General features: G+C 38.0%; 1 protein-coding gene across 1 annotated transcript in view; it reads right to left on the bottom strand.

The window, feature by feature from the left end:
* Positions 1-413: 413 nt before the first annotated feature.
* The window catches only part of KCNA4 (potassium voltage-gated channel subfamily A member 4), an 865,487-nt gene continuing 853,868 nt past the window's right edge, over positions 414-12,032 (bottom strand). The window contains exon 2 of the transcript XR_010946098.1: positions 414-4,846. The gene's annotated coding sequence lies outside the window, so the exon portion shown is untranslated. The remainder of the gene's footprint in view (positions 4,847-12,032) is intronic.

The following is a 12,032-nucleotide window of genomic DNA, read 5'->3' as shown; positions in this document are numbered from 1 at the left end:
TCTCAGAAAAGAATGCAGTACAAATACTTTGGGGGCCAACGACTCGTGTCCATCACTGTCAGTTTATATGACTGCTCTGAACTGTTGAATCCTTGCTCCCCTCAGTAATGACTCAGACTTGGTTTTCAGACAGATGTAATACGTAAATCAACGTTAGCCACTTAATTGTGGGAAATGTACTGACCTCCTCTAAAGCAGGCATCATAATAACTACTGTTAAGTGTTGTTTTGACGATTAAATGAGTGCTAATGCACCAACAGGCGTATCATTGACGATAAATGTTTTCCTTTGACTCACTCCTCACTTTCCCCTCCCCAGATCTACATCTCCCAAATTCACGTAAATGAGATCTTCCCAGAATATGCAGCCTTACTCCAGTAACCAATGACTTACTGTAAATTGAGGCCCCATTCTCAATTTACTTAGAAGCAAAACCCAACCAATATATACATTGCTTCGTCACAACAATCTTGCTGTAGAAAGCACAATATTTATTTTATCATTTTATTGTGAAATTATATCACATACCGAGAAGTGCAAAAGCAAAAAAAAAAAAAGAAAGTACAGAGTAAGATTTATAATGCAAACAATTTTGTAATTAATACCTGAGTCAAGAAATAGAATACTGCTATCAACCCAGATGTTCTTGTGAGGGTACAACTTTTCTTAGACAGTCACATGCATATGTAGAAAGAAATTGTGGATATACTGGGAAAGACATAGATTGTAAAATCACACAAACCTGGGATTAATTGTGTCTCCCTCACTATAAACTGTGGGATTTTGGCCAAGTCACTTAATATTTTTGATCCTCAGCACCCACATCTGTAAAGTGGGAATGATAAAACCTGCATTTCAGCATAGCTGTGAGGTTGGTATATGTACGCAAACACATATATGTATATGTGCATGGATGGTGTATAGAGTTGTTCAATGAACAGAAACTTTACCAATAGTGATTTGTGTATTTCAAAGGCATCATGATATATATTGGCTTCAATTCATGACAACTTCATTCATTTCAGTAAGTTAAGTTATGAACATTTGCCTTTGTTAAAAAGTTGTCTTTATGGTGTTTATAAGTTTGAAGAATAATGATTTCTTAAGTAAATGGATATTTTACATCAGAATATAGATTTATTTTTAAAACATTTAGGCATTGTTTGCATGCTCTGAAAATTGAAAACATTTGTTAAAATATACCCAGCAAAATTTCCAATTAGATTGTACATTGTTATTTACTAAAATAGTAAAGAAGTGATATTTTATTAAAATGTTCTAAATTCAGACTAACTAGTTGACCAAAATAGCCATCCTCAATTAATCTGACTCAAAAGTATTTTTATAAATTATTCTACATTTCTATCCATAGCCTCTTGTAGCAACACAGTTTTTTAAATATCATGACTAAATTGAATGGATTATCACACTATCTCTGTATAGAATAAGCCTCATATCAGAATATTTTAGCATTCCAGTCTTGGGAAAACCTATACATAAATCAAGACAACAAAAGAGGTGGTCCCAACTTCTCTAGAATTCTCAGGAACTGCATCATTTTTGCTTAAATTTCTTTTGCAACTGTGTTCATAAGAACAAAAAACAAAGTTTATATGCCTTTTTATTTCTGATGACAAGATTAGGAAAGAGCTAATAGGGAATATATTTAGATGATTAACATCAATGCTTTATGCTTAGTTTTGATTTTTGCCCTCCACCTGAGAATACATGTATGGAAAATTGTATTTTCCCCCAACAGTGATTATGTGTTCTCGTTCTGTCTTGGATGTGAGTCTCATCTCTGAAACTCAATTTGATATTGAGTGGTTGCTTAATATCTTTTAGCTTTGGTTTCCTCACCCTTAAAAATGAGATAACAATCCTAGCTATGCCTACATCATAGATTTATATTGAGGGTCAACTGAAAATTTATGTAAAATATACTTCAAAAAAACCAAGTTGATAGACTAATGGAAATTATTATTTTCTCATCATGCCAGAGTTTACTTAATCCGATTTTTATGAGTTGTGATGTTCCTGAGATGGATTATTTTACAGATCCTACTTCACTGTTTACCTTCCTTTGGGTACGTCTTCAGAATACAAAAGGAAAAGTTATGTTATGGCTACATATTTTGTGGATTAATAGTTCTAAGAAGAATATCAGCTTTATCTTTCTGTTAGTTCTATCAAGTACAATCTCAACACTTAGGAATGCTCTGGTTATGATTCAAAACGTTCAGAATTCACTTTTACATTAACCTAGATAAGATTCATTACTTTGACTAAGACTTGCAGCTAAGATTATTATTTAGATCATCTGACTACAGACTAAGTGTGGATACAGCATTAAGCACGGTAAGCACATTTAAGTTCATCAAAGAAGTTGCTGTAATATGGTTTCTTCTTCCTGAAAGGTTCTTACCCATTTTTTCCAGTTGAAATCTGACACATACATGTACTTCAAAGTCCAGCTCAGTTGTTACATTTTCTATAATGATAATTCCCCAAACAGGGGTTTCCCTGGTGGCGCAGTGGTTGAGAGTCCGCCTGCCGATGCAGGGGACACGGGTTCGTGCCCCAGTCTGGGAGGATCCCACATGCCGCGGAGCGGCTGGGCCCGTGAGCCATGGCCACTGAGCCTGCACGTCCGGAGCCTGTGCTCCGCAACGGGAGAGGCCACAACAGTGAGAGGCCCGCGTACCCCGCCCCCCCCAAAAAAATTCCCCAAACAGAATCAGTTTATGGATACTCTTCATTCTCAAAACACTGCCTCTCTTTGACATTTCTGCTGTCTTTCTCACCTATTGGATCCCAGCATCCTTGAGGTCAGGAATCTAGTCTCACTCGTTCTTGTATCCTTCTGGTTATCATAGCGCTTTTACCCTTTCTCATCGTGGTGGTGCATGCTTGCTTCCTCTGATTATCAGGTAGCACCTTCTTCCTATTTTTCACTTGGGCATATGACTGCCCACAATAACAACTATATTTCCCAGCCTAGGTGTGGCCCTGTGGCAAAGTCGATCCAGGTAGTGATTTAACAACAGAGATGACATGAGAAAACTCTGGACTGTGCCTCTTAAAGGGAAAATTTTTACTTTTCTCTAACTTCTCTTCCTATGAGTCATCTTGAAACATGAAAATGAGGGCAACATTCTAGAGAGCATGGAGCAACATGATATGAGGAGACTGTACCCTCCACACCATGGAGTCACCATCCTAATTCTGGTATGCTTAGACTGTTAGACAAGAGAAAATCGAACTTCCACCATGTTTAAACTTCTGTTGCTTTGAGTCTCTATGATGGCAGTCAAACTTATACCCTAACAAATGTACTTCTACACTGGGGATGCAAATAATTATGTTTGGACCAAACAATCATGTTTTCTATAATATAAATTGGAGCAGTAGGTTAATTTTTATAGCCACATTGAAGACCCTGTGAGCATTAGTTACTGCTATTTGTTCTTGTAGCTTACAAGTCATCTAAGTTTGGGGGTAAAAATATATTTGGTTTATTTATTTATATCATTGACAATTTTTGTGATGTTTAACAGCAGGTCTTTTTCTTCTAGAATAGGGTTCCAAAAGGAGATGGCAGAAAAACTATCTTTCACTCTCTGCTAGAGTCATGGTTGTGGATCTAAATTGAGAGTATATTAGAGATTGTTTTGTTCATCTTCTCTGTGTTCACATAGGCTGTTTCCATTTTCTGGAAAGCTTTTATAATTGGGATTCCTTTATGAGCTGTCTATCCTTTTGATCTCAGCTTAAATATTGTTTCCTTTGTGAAAGCCCTTCCTAACCTTAAAGAATTGTTAAACATTAAAATAATATGGTATCACATTTTATAGCACATATTATTATTACTGTGATTATATAACACTTTGTGTAAGTTTTAATTTCTTGCCCGATCTCCTCAGCAGACTAAGTTCTATGAGGGCAGGGACAGTGTCTGTAAAATTTAAATGGTATATCCTAAGGGCCTGGAATATTCTGTGTATTCAATAATTATTTGTTAAGAAAGAGAGAAAGAGGGCTTCCCTGGTGGCGCAGTGGTTGAGAGTCCATCTGCAGGGGACGCGGGTTCGTGCCCCGGTCCGGGAGGATCCCACATGCCGCGGAGCGGCTGGACCCTTGAGCCATGGCCGCTGAGCCTGCGCGTCCGGAGCCTGTGCTCCGCAACGGGAGAGGCCACAACAGTGAGAGGCCCGCGTACCGCAAAAAAAAAAAAAAAAAAAGAGAGAGAGAGAAAGAAGGAGAGAGAAAGAGAAGGAGGGTGGGAAGGAAGGGAGAGAAAGAGGAAAGCTACCAAGCCATGAAAAGGAGGAGAACTAGAAGCCATTTGGGAATCTGATTATTTGAAATACCCATGTAATAGAGGAAAATGTGTTTCTAGAGAGGAGTGGTTTGAATCATTAAGATTAACTTCCTCAATTCTCCTCTTCATTTCTTGTGGGTACTTACAGTAGGAAAGGAATGAAACTATCCTCAATATCTTTTTTCAGTTTTCTTCCAAATCCACATAGACCAAAGTTTGAAAAGTTTGCATATTTGCAAATCAGCAGTTAACCTCCAAAAAAATTCTCTATAGCATCTCGGGATTAATGCCCAGCGTCCTCCATTTTCTCTTATTTCTTGAATAAGAACTTGCCGAGAAAGATCTGATCAGGCCCACCTCTGGTGTTGCCAGCCTGACTGAATTTCCTGGTCCTCTAGGTGGTGTTGGAAATGTCACTGCAAGGAGCACTGCCAAGTTAGGAAATGACTGCTCGCGGCTCCACACGCAGATCGGGACAGGTGTCTTCATCTGGCTGCTGGCAGTTTCTCTACCATGAAAAGTTTCTGTGAAAAAAAAAAAGATTGAGCATTAGTTACTGCTATTTGTTGACATTAGTTACTGCTAAAAGTGACATGAGGATGTCAGCCGTGATGCCTCTCTTTCACATTTCACTGCTGGTCCAGCAAGACAAACTGTGTACTCTACCTTCAAAGTATCCCCTCACTTTGGACATTTCTCAATACTTCTACTATCACCAATCTGGCCTGGACCTGTGTCATCTCTTCCCTGCATTAATGAAACAATCTCCCATGTGGTCTCCCTGATTTTACAAATTCTTTGGTCTCTACCACGAAATCTTCAAATAGCAATCAGAGTGATCCTTTTAAAATGTAAGGCGGGGGCTTCCCTGGTGGCGCAGTGGTTGAGAGTCCGCCTGCCGATGCAGGGGACACGGGTTCGTGCCCCGGTCCGGGAAGATCCCACATGCCGCGGAGCGGCTGGGCCCGTGAGCCATGTCCGCTGAGCCTGCGCGTCCGGAGCCTGTGCTCCGCAACGGGAGAGGCCACAATAGTGAAAGGCCCGCGTACCAAAAAAAAAAAAAAAAAAAAAAAAATGTAAGGAGGATAATGTCACCTTTCTCTCCAAATACTGTACTGGCTCTCCATTCCACACAAAGTTACAGACAATGTTCCTTTCTCCAAGGTTTTGTGTGGTCTTCCCCCACAACCTGCCTTCATCGCCTTTCTGACTGTTGTTCACTCTGCCTCAGCAGCACTGGCCTGGTTACTGCTCTTCAGATGCACCGGGCACACCCTCATACTTGAACCTTTACACTCTTTTGCCCAGTATCCACATGGCTAACTCTCTTACCACCTTTGGACCTTACTCAAATATCACTTCCTCACTGACTTTTATCTTGCACCATCTCACTAATACCTGAAACCTCCATTATTTTATTTATCCTGTGCTACTTTTTCTTTAACCATAGTAATTTCACCTTCTCACCTTTTATTTAATTTACATATTTATTATGTGTATTATGTATTGTGGATCACTCCCACAAGAATATAAGCTCCATTCATGTAGGGAATTTTCTATTGTTTTATTTAATAATAACTAAAAGGGCAGATTCACTCTCAATATATATATTTTAAAAATGAATAATTTTTCCATGTACCAAAATAACCAAATTTTAAAAAACAAAGTGACAGACAGAAAAGGATCCTATTTGCAATATCAAAAAATGGAATAAAATGCCTAAGAACATCTAATATAAAAAGTTCAAGGTTTACATTAAGAAAGCTATCAAACAGAATATCTTAAATAGAGTATCATACCAAGTTTAGGAATAGGAAAATGTATTATTATAGATGGAAAATATCCCCAGAGTAATTGATGATTTTAATGCATTGACCCAAAATGTAAAAAGGGCTTTCATAGAATTTGGCAATTTATTTCAAGTTCAAATAGAAGAAAAATAATTAAGTATATTCAATACACTTTTACCAAAGGTTAAAAAAGAGACAGAGAGAGAGAGAGAGAGAGAGAGAGAGAGAGAGAGATAATATTATTATTGCAGGAATAGACCAGATCCATGACATTTCAAATCTCTTGGGAAAAGATGGACTCTTAAATAAATCATGTGTGGATAATTGGCTATTTATTAAGAAAATAATAAAGTAAGACTGTAACTCAGACATACACCAAGTTCAATTTCGGATGGATCAAAGAGCTAAAACTGAACTACATAAATATTGTGAAAAATGCAGGAGACTATCTTATAATTTTACAGTAAATAAGGGCTTCCTTAAGAAAAATATAAAACCTAGAAAGTCGAAGAAATAAATTACCTCCTTTGCCATCATAGAAATGAACACAAACAATTTTAAAAAATAGGTTAGTAAAGGCATCATTAACATTCTGGGTAAACATCCAGGATTCATAAAGAGCTCCTTCAAATCAGGAGAAAAAAAAAAAAAGACAAGCCTCCCAGAGGGCAAAATATATGAAACTATAGTTTATAGAAAAAAAAAAAAAAAAAGAAAGACAAATAAATATAAAAACATTTAATCTCACTGATAATCAAGGAAATTCAAACTGCAGGAGAGAAATCATTATTTTACACATCTAACGTTAAAAAGTTTAAAAAGATGGCAAGCTGGAATATCAACAAAGATGTAGGGAAATAGAAATATATCATACACCCCAGGATAATGGGTGAAGACTTTTTGAAGCTATTTATTTAATGACTCCCCTGCCACTCTCTTTTGAATATTGCCTATAAACCCAGAAGGCTCAAAATCTCCTGTTTTTGTTTTGTTTTTCTTTCTTTTTAAATGAGAGGAGGAAGAAATTCAGAGGACATATTTATAAAAAGTGCTCTCCTCTTTCTGAGACAGATCCCATTCTCTCTCCTTGATTCCAATTACACTTACCAACTCAACCAACTTTTGTTGACTACTTACTGCCTCCCAATTATAAATGATATAGCAAAAAAAAAAAAAAGTAAATGTAATATATTTTAAAACAGTGAATCAGAGCCCTGTTAGTTTTCTGGACTGCACAGTCTGTCGGATGAGGAAGACCCTCTTACTTGTATCGCTTATTCCAGATAGATTGTTAAGTGCTCTGATAAAGGCACACACCAAGTGCCATGGGACCTTGGGGAGGAAGAGATTAATCGTTACCATTTATCACATTTTTAAAATCAATTTATCAGGATCCCTGCTTTGCAATCAAAGGAAATTTGCCAAGGCACTTAGAACAAAAGAATCTGTATATAATTTTCTTTCACTAACCCTGTCTTCCAGGCTCTTCCACCCAGTGGGCTACACAGTCAGCATGATTTTTTTTTCTTTTCTTTTTTCCTACTTGCTAATCAAAGTATGACTCAGAATAGGAGACCAACTTTGGTTACTGTACTGATGCTTTATATGGCTTTACTCTTGCCATTTGTAATCTCAGAAATACCATACAATAAAGGTCATTCATTCTACCAGCATGACAAATAGTTTGGAGGAAAAAAAATAATTGCACATTAGAAATTTGTGAAGTCATTGTATTCTAAAATTGTGAAGGATCTCTACCAGTCATCTCTTCGGGAGATATTGTTTTGTTGATTATTTCTAGTTTCCTATTTGTTGCAAATTATGTAATTTATCCAAATTTTACAGCAAAGCACTTAGAAAGTAAACTGAGGACAGGAAACTAACTTTTGTCACCAAATTACAAATGAAATTTCTCAATTTGTATTCACTTATTCTTTTAACTAATATTTGTTGAGTACCTACTAAGCACACAGCACTCTTCTAGATGCTAGGAAACAGAAATGAGCAAAATTTACTAAGTCCTTGAACTCATAAAACTTGTTGAAATCAACAACAAACAAACATAAACTGAGCACAATTTCAGATAACAATAGGTGTTCAAAGGTGCAGGAGAGGGACAGATTTAGGCAATGGCAAGTGATAAGAGGAAAGGCTATTCTGAGATAAACTGGTGAAGGAGGAGTGACATTTGAGCAAAGTTCATAAAAAGTGAGAACAGGGCTTTGTGAAGATATGGGGAAATGCCATTCCAGGGAGAGAGACTCACAAGTGCAAAGATCCAGAGGAGGAACTAGGTGTGTTCCAAGAACTCTTGGAAGAGGGATGACCAATTGCTCCAGTGTGCCAAGGACTGAGAGGATTCCTGGGATGTTCATGGAAAAACGGGGCTAAATTAGTCATCCTACTTGGAAAGCCGCTCTGACCAGAGTGGATGAAGAGCAGACCAAGTGGTGGGAAGTGAGTTTAGTGAGGTAGTCAGGGGCTGGGTAATGTGGAACGTTTAGACTGTGGTAGAGAGACTGCAGTTTGGTGTGACAGAAGCCTTTGGAGGTTTAGAATCAGGAGAACCCTGTGATCAGAATTATTTTTTGTGTTGAAATGAGTAGGCATATCCTTTATTGAGAAGGCTTACTGTTTTCTCTCAAGTCAGAGAAACATAGAGGATTTGGGGCTGCCTTCCCATGAATCCAAGCAATTCTGAAGGTCAGAGTCAGAAAATTCTGGGTAGAAGATTCATCTGCCTTTAACAGTATTTCTAAGGATATGTTTAGAAATAATTTTTGTAAGGGCCTCAGGACTTCTCTGTTAAGAATCTGGAGCAGGGCTTCCCTGGTGGCGCAGTGGTTGAGAGTCCGCCTACCGATGCAGGGGACACGGGTTCGTGCCCCAGTCTGGGAAGATCCCACATGCCGCGGAGCGGCTGGGCCCGAGAGCCATGGCCGCTAGGAGAGGCCACAACAGTGAGAGGCCCGCGTAACGCAAAAAAAAAAAAAGAATCTGGAGCAAACAGCCTTTTCATAGAGGAAAATGTTGAAATAAATTACAATGGCTTTGTTGTAATAGGTAAAAGATGCCAGACTCTGGCCATGACTTATATTAGTCACCTCTCAGCCATTCTGCACTGAAGGCACCAATGTGATCACTGATATCATTTGGGCCCAGGAGCTCTTTATTCAGCAGAAATACTGAAGGTTTCTCTCACTACACTTCCTGTGTTAATGTCTCTTTTTTATAATGTATTTCCTGCAAAGTCTCAAAGCAATTTCTCTAAGCTATGAGAATGTCCTTATCTTCTGGCCTAAATGGAGACATACACCCCTTCATGCCTAGAAATGACTGCCTCTAAGTGGACTGTTGTGTTCAGTCCAAATTATAGCAGCAAAATACCTAAAATCCAAGTCTCTTCAGTACCCTGCCTCTCCCAACTCTGCTTCATTTTGTCTGAGGCATAGACACTGTGAAAGAATGAAAAACAAATTAAAATGACTTCAAAAAGGGAGAAGGAGCTAAGGCGATTACAAGCCAAGGAAGTAAAAGGTGCAAGAGGAAAGAAATATTAAGTGAAGGCGAGGAAAGGATTCTGTTCCGCAAGGATGCAGCTAAGGCTCCCTCCCTCTTTTGGAGATCATGAAGGGCCTGGACATTTCCGAGTTTTTCTCCAACTGAAGGGCTTCTCAAAAAAAAGGATGAGGTGATGCCAAAGGTAAAGATAGTAAAAAGAAGAAAGAAGTTAAAAGCACAGTGTTTTCCTAATGTCCCTTGAGCTCAAGTCTTCCATGAACCACTGCCCCTTTCTGATCACAATGTAAACTTATTTCTTCTCAGGAATGAAGACTGGAAGAAAAACAAGAAAATTAAAATACATTAATAATAATTTTAAAACAGTTTATCAGAGTGGAAGAATTATTGGTTAATCATTTTAATTTTTTCTGTTAAAAAATTTATTAATTTTATTAATATGCTTTAAATTGAAGGGAAATCGACATACAGAGGGATACATGTAAATGGAACCAAATTTATGTTGAATGTATCTACTTTAAATTTGGTTCAATTAAGTGGATTTGTAATTAATGAGTTTTAAGATAGGTGTATATGATATAAAGTATACATAACACAAGGTATATATAACACAAGATTATATATGTATAACCTCACTGAGTTTACAAATAGACTTCCAACTTATCTATATAGTGCATTAAAAAAACCCTAAAATTTGGAATGTTATGTGAAATATGTCTTCTTTAAGAAAAAAATCTCATTTCACTGCTCTTATGCCTGAGTTAGAGCAGATAGACTATTTAGGACATTATAACCCTAGGGTACTTATCATCAAAGTCGTACACAAAGAATAACCCATATATAACTGTGGTTTCCAAGGTAGGCAGATAAGAATAAATATAGACAAACTGAAAATATATAATTAAGTGTACCATCTTAAGACAAGAGTTTACGCTGGAAGCAAGGTTGTAGGACAGTCATTAAGTGAACGTCTCAGAATCAGATATGTTATGTCTTGGGTACAAGGAACAGAAATCTGAAGAGAAGATGGGACCAAGTCAAGGGCTGTCATGACGGGAGGCATTCCCAGAGGACTATTCTGTTTTAATTTGAAAATTTAGTGATATTCAGCCAGGCATGGCCTCAGCACCAAAGAGAAGCAAACAAGGGAGATGTGCTGGGCCTTAAGAAGCTCTTTTAGAGGAGAATTGATCAATTATCATTTGTTGAGAAACTTCTATGTGCCAGATAGTGGGCACTTTACAATGTATTACCCCATTTTATTCTGATAGAAACAATCAGGGGCATGTCAGCAAATTTAAATGACTATTGTGAGAGAGATCATTAGTGCTCACTCACATCCAGCTCCCATCTCCCTCCTGGTGCCCAGGAAGACTACAGTCCCCAGGTGCCTTGCAGTCAGAAGAGCCATATGACCAGTTCTAGCCAATGAAATGTGAGTGGAAACAAAAAGAGCCACTTTCTGGACAAGGTAGTATGAGCTTGTATGACACCTCCACACCCTCTTTTTCTCTTCTGAATGAATTTGGAGGTCACAGATGAAGATGGGAGAGACACAGGATGGAAACAACCTGCATCCCTGAGTCATTGTTTGGAAGAGCTGTCTGACTTTCAAGGGCTGCCTAATCCACATTAGACCTAGTATGAATAAGAAATCAATCGTTCTTGCTCTAAATAACTGAGGCTTCAGGATTTACTTACTTCTACAGAAAAGTAGAGCCTGTCCTTACTGATATATAGAATATACAGTGGGCAAAGGGTTGAGGTAGATATTGTAATCTATACTTGCCTGACTCCAAAGACCAAGTTCTTTCCACTCTATCATACTGCCTCTAATAAGCAATATAAACCACTGCTGATGGTGGTGACTAAGACTGTATATACTATAAACTCAGAATAAAGTAGATCTCATCTTTAACTCAGAGTCCTGATTGTAAGGAGGTGGGCTTTGACTTGGATCTTGAAATAAATGGTGAAGGAGGTAGGGAACTATCACTAAAAACAAAGGGAAGCTGTGTGAAACCAGGCCTTTGAGGTGGGCATGAGAATGGTCCATTTGAGGAGGAGATAGATACATTAGGAAACCACAGAATAAGGTTAGAGTGGAAGAGGAGAGATTTTCTTGAGAATGTCAATGTCAGCCTGAGGAACTTTGATTTAAGACAGGAAAATGATGGAAAAAGCACTGGACTGAGAGTCAAGTTTTTCATGCTGTTATCAGTAGCTTCATCTCTGTTGACCATGAGCACCTTCTTTTCTTACATGTGAGGTATATCCTGAATAATTTCTAAGATCCTTTCCAGTTCTCTGTTCCTTCACGTCTACATCTCGAAGTTCCTTTGTGCAGATTCATTAGTTGTTCTATTTAGAGGAAATTGGAACCAATGACATTTGATAACCA

Source organism: Pseudorca crassidens, chromosome 9, assembly GCF_039906515.1.
Source record: "Pseudorca crassidens isolate mPseCra1 chromosome 9, mPseCra1.hap1, whole genome shotgun sequence".
Classification (NCBI taxonomy): domain Eukaryota; kingdom Metazoa; phylum Chordata; class Mammalia; order Artiodactyla; family Delphinidae; genus Pseudorca; species Pseudorca crassidens.
Note: the sequence above shows the minus strand (reverse complement) of the source record. Positions and strands in the feature narration are given on the sequence as shown.